This window comes from Dendrobium catenatum, unplaced genomic scaffold, assembly GCF_001605985.2.
Source record: "Dendrobium catenatum unplaced genomic scaffold, ASM160598v2 fragScaff_scaffold_1673, whole genome shotgun sequence".
Lineage (NCBI taxonomy): Eukaryota > Viridiplantae > Streptophyta > Magnoliopsida > Asparagales > Orchidaceae > Dendrobium > Dendrobium catenatum.
In genome coordinates, this window is record NW_021320135.1 from 143,203 (window position 1) to 151,463 (window position 8,261).

At 36.5% G+C, this 8,261-nt stretch overlaps 1 long non-coding RNA gene across 1 annotated transcript in view; it reads right to left on the reverse strand.

Annotated features, from left to right (window-relative positions):
* Positions 1-2,568: 2,568 nt before the first annotated feature.
* The window catches only part of LOC114581355, a 12,430-nt gene continuing 6,737 nt past the window's right edge, over positions 2,569-8,261 (reverse strand). The window contains exon 2 of the long non-coding RNA XR_003703275.1: positions 2,569-6,271. This is a non-coding gene — a long non-coding RNA (uncharacterized LOC114581355). The remainder of the gene's footprint in view (positions 6,272-8,261) is intronic.

Consider the following 8,261-nt stretch of genomic DNA (forward strand, 5'->3'; position numbering starts at 1 on the left):
TATGGCCGAGCGAGGGTGCTCTCTTTCCTCTTCGCTTCACCGACAGACCTATAGTCGGGTGATTGTTGAATTTTCACTTTGTCTTACCGACAGACCTATGGTCGGGTAGGGACCTCACTGTTTCGGGGCCTATGGCCGAGCGAGGGTGCTCTCTTTCCTCTTCGCTTCACCGACAGTCCTATGGTTGGGTGATTGTTGAATTTTTGCTTTGTCTTACCGACAGACCTATGGTCGGGTAGGGACTTCGCTGTTTCGGGGCCTATGGCCGAGCGAGGGTGCTCCTGTTCCTTCCTGCTTTATCCTACCGACAGACCTATGGTCGGGTAGGGACTTTGCTGTTTCATGGCCTGTGGCCGGGCGAATGTGTTCTTTTTCTCTTCACCGACAGACCTATGGTCGGGTGATTGTTCCTTTTCACTTTGTCCTACCGACAGACCTATGGTCGGGTAGGGACCTCGCTGTTTCATGGCCTATGGCCGAGTGAGGGTGCTCTCTTTCCTTTTCTCTTCACCGACAGACTTATGGTCGGGTGACTGTTCCTTTTCACTTTGTCCTACCGACAGACCTATGGTCGGGTAGGGACCTCGCTGTTTCATGGCCTGTGGCCGAGTGAGGCTGCTCTCGTTCCTTTTTTCTTCACTCATAGACCTATGGTCGGGTGATCGTTCAGTTTCTGCTTTATCCTATCGACAGAACTATGGTCGAGTAGGGACTTCGCTCTTTCGTGGCCTGTGGTCGAGCGAGGGTGTTTCCTTTCCTCTTCACCGCTAGACTCACGGTCGGGTGTTCGTTGAGTGTTTCTTGTCCTCTTCTTATCACCTTGGCATATGCGCCAGGTGATCATTGAGTGTTTTCTTGTCCTCTTCGTTTCACCTTGGCAGATGCTCCAAGTGTTCGTTGAATGTTTCCTTGTCATCTTCGTATCATCTCGGCATATGTGCCAAGTGATCGTCGAGCGTCCCTTGTCTTTTCTCACCCTCGACCTCCAGTCGAGTGATTGTTGAGTTTGTCTAGTGGTTGTTGACTTTCTGAGTGATTGTTGAGTTTTTCTTAGGCTATCGAATTTCCCTTATCCTTCCTCACCGTTAGATTTTCGGTCAGGTTGTCGAATTTTTCCTTGCTCTTTCTCACTATTTTGATCCAGTCGAGTGAGTTTCAAGTTGTCCTCGTTCGTCGTTTAGATCTGTTTGGCGAGTGTTAGATTATTTCCCTCCCTTGTCCCACCATATATGCATTATTATGTGATTATGGTGTGAGCATTGCATGATTGATTGCTTATTATATTTGTGTGTGATCATTATTTGTTCATGTGATTGTTGGGTGATTATTGCATGAGTGATTAATGATTGTATTAGCGAGTAATCATTAGATGATCATATGATTATTAGGTGGTCATTGCAGGACTGATTGATTATTGAATGAGTGTTGGCTATTGCATGATAGTGTGATTGTGGTATGATCATTATAGGATTTTATTAATTATTGTATGAGTGCATGATCATTGCATGCTCATGAGATTATAGCCTGACTATCGCATAATTGATTGATTTCTTATATGCTTGTGTGATTATATTAGTATTGTGTGATCACTATATAATTGATTGATTTTTGTATGCTTGTTCGATTATATTTTTATTGTGTGATCACTATATGACTAATTAAGTTTTGTATGCCTATGTGATTGTATAAGTATTGTGTGATCACTACATAATTAATTAATTGTTATATGCTTATGTAATTGTGTGCGTGGTTATTACATGATTGTGTGATTATAAAATAACCATTGCATGTTGGATTACTCATTATATGATTTTGTGTAGATTGTTGGTTGTCATGAGTATGCGAAAATTGTGTAATTATATAATTGTTGAGTGAGTTTATGATTATCATATGATTGTATGATTGCATGCTTGGGTGACCATTGTATGATGTGTGATCATAGCATGGTGGGACACTTATTGCAGGATTGTTGTGTGATTGAATGTTTGTTGAACTGCTTTATTGGTTGTTTGGTTGTACCTTCCTAGAGTTAGGGAGGTCAACGCCAACATGTACGGTTCACTTGTCATTCGCCGCACATGTTGGGGTTGTGTTTGTTGACCTCATTTTCGGCATTGGTCACTCACACTGTCTTGTCTTGCATTTTGTAGATTGATCCACCTTCTGGGATTATCCTCAAAATACCAAACAAAGTATATACATATAATAATAATATTATTAATATATAATAAAATAATATAACTTTTGTCGGGTTAAGTTTATTAAAATGAATTGTGTCATTAAATAGAAATTTTCTTGTCCACTTTATTATAATAAATTGCACCTTCTTTGATCCAATGGTTAAGATAAAGAAGGAGATAATAATGATAACTTTGGAGTGATCTTTGCATCAGTTTTTTTTTGCAGAAAAAAAGAAAAGGATATGCAGGTTTTCCATAAAAAAGACATATGCATGAGAGTTATTTGGACTATTGGAGCTACTGAGCAGATTCAATTTGAGCCATCTGATTAAGAGTTTTCTAAGAGATGGCCATTCGATTCGGACAAGTGGGACAGACTTTTTTTTTAAAGACACAACAATCATCCATGCAGAACAGCCGGCCCTAGCTTGGTCTCCCTCAAGAAAAATTCCACCACCCGCTCTCCGTCTCTTCTCCGTTCGCAAGAGGAGCCGAAGTCCCTTTCTCGCGCAAAAGCCAAAGCCTCTCTATTTCCCTCCGCTCCATCTCTGCTGCTTGTGAACCCCAAGACTAGACGCCGAGCTCCGGTCTTCTCTCCGTCCCCTATTCGCACAAGCAAGAAAAAAAGGCCGAAGCCCCTCCATCATTCCCGATCCTTTGATCGGTCCGTCCAGCAGAGGAGTTGCCGCCTCCTTGCTCTCGTCTTCCTTGGATTCGCACGAGCAGGAGAAGCCCAAGCCCCGCCGAAGCTTGCTCGAGACCCATCCTAGCTGAACCCGTCAGAGCTTCGTCGCCAATCTGTCCTAGCCACCGGCTTTCCCCTTTGCTGCAGGTGATTTTCCACCTCCTCTTCTTCTTCCTAACTCCTTTCTTCTCCATCTTTCCCACCCTCTTCATTACCTTCCTATGTAAGGAAAATGTATTCTTGTAAGTAATTTCTATTTGTCTGGAATGAGAGTATTAGAGGCAAACAATTTGTTCAATAATGTAACATGACTATTTGATGAATGAATTATGTATTTTTGTTTTATGGTTACCATCTTACATATTTGAAGTTTTATGATTAGGTTGTAAAAAAAAAAATCATGAGAAGCCATGATCCTTTTTGTTATAAAAAATGCATGTAAGGTATTTGATTAAATGCCTTGAAGAGATCAACGTGCTAGTCTTATCCATGTGAAATCCCAAAGGCATATGTATATCCGAAGAAACGATGACTAGATTATAAAGATTTTCATATATACGTTTGACACATTTGCACTAGTTACATAGATTTGTTAGTAGACTTACACGTGTATGTTGGTTATGAGGTCATCTACCTAATTAAAAAAAATGTATGTGTATTTGTTGGTTGAATTTACATGTTTCTTTTTTTACGTTTCGTGCTAATTAAGATAAAGAGCCCTTTTCTTTTATATATGAGTATTTTGTAAATAATAACTGTCTTGGATTTGACTAAATATTACATTGCTTTGATGATCAAATATCAGTTAGTATGCTTATTAGATTTGCTAAGAGATAGTACATGTGGAATGTTTACTGTGAAAAAAAAATTAAAAAAATGCTTGAGTCATAGTACTGCATGAATCTTTGGTAACAAGTAAAAAAAAATCCACAGGTTGATTTGAATGCTTCTCGTACATATTTGAGACTATATGATATAAAATTTTCTTTTCTTATTTTTCATCTACACTAGAAGATTTTTCATGTATTTCATTATTTTAACCTTGCACTTTAGTCATTTAACGAAAATTTCTTTTCAATAGTTAGTATAGTGACTTTAGTTGTATTAGAACTTTATATAAAAATTATAGACACGATAATTTTGTTGCATTCACTTGCAATTGTGTTCATCCTGTAAAGGGATATTAGTTCATGGCTGTATATATGATTCCACCATTTAATTTATAGTTTGCTTTTGTAGAATGAGCTTTGGTTAAAAATGTACATGAGAATAATTGCTTATAAGGGAGGGTTGTAGGAAGAAAATATTGTGAATAAAAGATGATTTGTGTTTGCTTTTTCGCCTATATTTTGCACTTAGTATGTATGCTCAAATCAATGTGTACGTTCACGCCTTAATTTCATGGTCGGCTCTTGTTACTCCATATCATAACATTCAATTAGATTTGTTTGTATGCTTTCGTATCTCATGATCGATTGGACATCTTCAAATTTTAAATAATAATATACATAAGTAATTTGATTATATATATAGAAGGATGGGGGACAAAGCAAGTTCTGATTTAGTGGGAGGTGTATCATGCATGCCTATGCTTGATTCTTGTCTATAGTCGTGCTCATCTTATAAATGACGATCAAGGGTAGACATGTGATATAAAAAAATATATATGTTCTTGAAGTTATTTCCTTTGAAGCATATCTATTTGGTTGTTTTATTAATTTGTGGTATCTTGTATCAAACTTGAATTCGATATGGTGGTTAGAGTTTACAAGTATTTGATTATTCATTTCATTGCATACATAAGCCAAGTTTGGTTTCATGATTTGATCTCTAACTTGTGAGCTCATACGTTTCATATCAAGATCATCACTCGTGCTCGTGATTTTATAGAATCTATGTATATGTTCCATGCCATCTAGTAGATTGTTCATTTTATAATTTCATTAATGTTGATATTCTTAGTAAGGTTTTGCTACAATCTCATTGAAATGAGTATATTAGGTAAAGTTTAGTGTTATAAACTTATTATGATTTCATAAACATGAACACGTTTAGTAAAGTTTGATCTAAAAAAAAATAGTGCTACATTCAAAGTCATGCTTGGATATCATGGTTGAGCGAAATCATATGTTTGTTTGCAAAGATATTTATGGATATGCTAAAACATATACTATATAGTCGTATGTTTTTGTTGATTGGCTTTCATGTATTTCACGTATGTGTGAATAAACTTGTAAAATGTCGTATGTCTCATGTGCAACTCCCCTTACTCATGCTAATATGATTTCAAATATCTTATGTTTGGTAGTTGTTTGCTAGCCATTAGAGGAAAGAATCTTCATGTTTCATATGTATGATTTCATTTGACGATTCGAATACGCACATTACCTTATATGCCACCATCACTTGTTTGTATACTTTTCACCCACATGCTATCTTTCTTTTTCCTATGCATTTGAGATAAATTTTAAAGTCACAAATTTTGTTCACTTGCATCTCTTTAATGAATGGCATCTACGCTCACCCATGTCCTTCTCTTTTTGTTTTGTCTTATGAGGTACCTTCGGAATTATGTACATGTTGGTTGATGGGTCATTTGCACGGGAACTTTTGAGTGGGCGCGCCCGGGTCAGGTACATCTTGATAGTCCTGTAGAGGCTCCTCATTGTATTTCCGAATGGTTACACATTAGCACACACATTTGACTGCTTTTACTTTCCCACCCAAATATAATTGCTAGGATGTTTAGTTAGCCGGCCATAAGTTAGTCCACTAACGAAGCTTTGGCCTTGTGGGCCAAAGCTTGCCCCCTTGTCATGAAACCTAGAGACTCTTATGGTCATTTAGGCCTGTAGTGTAGGCCACCCATGTGTGTCATATGCATCGTTTTTTTTCACACGAAGTGGGCATCGCTAGGATGGTTTTTTCTTGGGTTTTAAAAATATTTAAATAATTATAAATATTGTTTCCTTAATGATTTTTTTGGGCCTCTAAATGTCTCTCACAAGCATGATAAGAAAAATATACAAAAATGAAATAAAATATGAGCTCTAGTATGTTAGGTAGCTTCTTTTGATTAGCTTCATGATTGCAACCCCTTAACCAACATGCAACTTTAAAAGTCCTTAACTAGTCGAATAGAAGCCTAAAATTTATAAAATACATCTCTTATCAACTATTAACTAAATCGTTTATAATAATCTACATTAATTAAGGTGAAACTAAATTAAGATCATTAAAATCTCTTCGACCAATCTTCTAGTGTTTAACAAAGCATTAAGACATTAATATTTGAACTTAAACTAAAGTTTCTTAATTGTAAGCAACCCAAAATAAACCTATTGGAGGAGGAAAGGAATTTCAAGATATGCCTTAGTGCCTTAACCTATATGGAATTTACATTCACCTTTGTGCTATGCAAACGTCTATGTAAATTGCCCCTTTTTTAGAAAAGATTAAATCAATCTTTAGCGACCTAAACCAACTACCTTAGTCACCCAAGTGTTATAACTTAAATCAGGTAGAACTCATGTACATCTCTATAGGTAGCGTGTCATTCCACTCTCATGTCAGCCTTTAAAAATAAATTTACCTTAGACATAGGAAGCTTAGGATTTTCTTTTCATGGTGGGTAATGGGCCCATCTTAGTGGTGTCACCCTTAGCCATTCCTCGAGTCTTAGATTATTACCAAGGGAAGGAATAACCAACCCTTGCCATCTTTTAATAATTTCAGCCTTAATTAGGAGTAGGATTGAGGATGGGCCATTTGCCCCTCAATTCTTTATAATCTTAGCATAGGCTAGGGCCTAAGTCTTTAGGCTCTTGATAATTTAATAACTCAAATTTTAATCTCAAAATTAAGTTTTAATTAATTCATCTCAAATGATTAAGGACTTAAATGAAAACTTGATGGTTAATAAATTAAACAATAAGAACTCGACCTTGTAACTCAAACCACTCACCTAATTTGGGGTAGTTAGGTACACCTTTTTGCACACACTTAGGTGCTGGATAGGACACTTCTTTTATAGGCATCCTAGGGTAGGGTGTAGATAGGATAACCCTTTTACACTTTCTTTCTTTTATAATTTGCATATGTGATGATGTGATGTTTGTTTCTGGCTTAGTTTATTTTCTTTGGTTATTTTCTTTTCCTTTTTGATTGATGAGTGGGCACTTGCCCTTAAGTGGTTAGATCTCTTTTTAGAAATATCTTCTGCAGGTGGCCATGTTCCTAATGGGTAATATAAAAATGCTATCATCATAAATATGCTCTTTAATAGGTACTGCGAGGAATGCTAAAAAGCCTCCTTGGGAATATGGCCCTAAGGACTAGGTTCTGGATGATGTATGATTTTTATTATAACTGTGCTAATATGTATTTTTTGTAGGGAGTCAATGTAACTTTTTTTTATTTATATAAGATGTAATTTGATCTAAAGTGTTGTGAAAGTTTAAAAATGAGATATTTTTGATGTGTTAGGGATCCAAAGCGAAAAGAAAATCCTTTATAGGGAATTTCTTCTCATTTGGATATCTTATTGGATGGTGCAACACAAGGAGCCTGAAGGGAAAGAAGCTAAAGATAAATAAAATATCTCATTTTTTAAGACTTGCGTCATTCCATAGGGATAGAATCCAGGTTGTTGTCGGTGGAGCCTGGCCACCACTATTTTTCTGTACTTTGGCTGTATATTGAATGGCACTTGCCATGGACTTTGGAGACTCTATTTTGCTGGCTTGTTGTGTTTACTTTGTTTGCGCATTAGAACTGCATACTTTTTCCTAGGTTTCTTAAATTGTTTTGTTTGGGTGTGGCTCGGACGGAATCAACGTTAGGCTCTTTAGGATGTTAAATTTTCTATAAAGTTAAATTTATTTAAGGAAAGATAAAAAATGAACATAGGATTAAAATCAACCAATTTTTCTAAAAAATTAATTCATGACTCCTTTAAAGGATCACTTCTTAAAATTACAATAAATAAGCCTTGCTCACTTCGTAGTGACTATTGGCCAATCTTAATTGGCCCTACCCTCACATGCACAGCCCTGAAGTCAGCATATAGATTTTTGTTCCTTTTCAACATAGAGGGATAGTTCACTTTGCATTGCATAGTACCATTCATAGTCGGGTTTGATACCCATTTCCTTTTATACATCCCATCACTCTTTCATTTACATAAGACTAGACAACATGGATTTGATACGCTAGGTAAAGTTTAGCTGGTACCCCTTTCCGAGCAGGGTGGTAAATCCAGGTTGGGGCTACTTAGATCCCTTGTGGGATTTAAGCTATAAGTCCCCTCATTGTGTCACTTTTTTTATGAATTCTGAATCTGTTATTTCTCTTAGGATAATAATCTGGTATTTGATCTTCTAAACTCAAAATTTTAA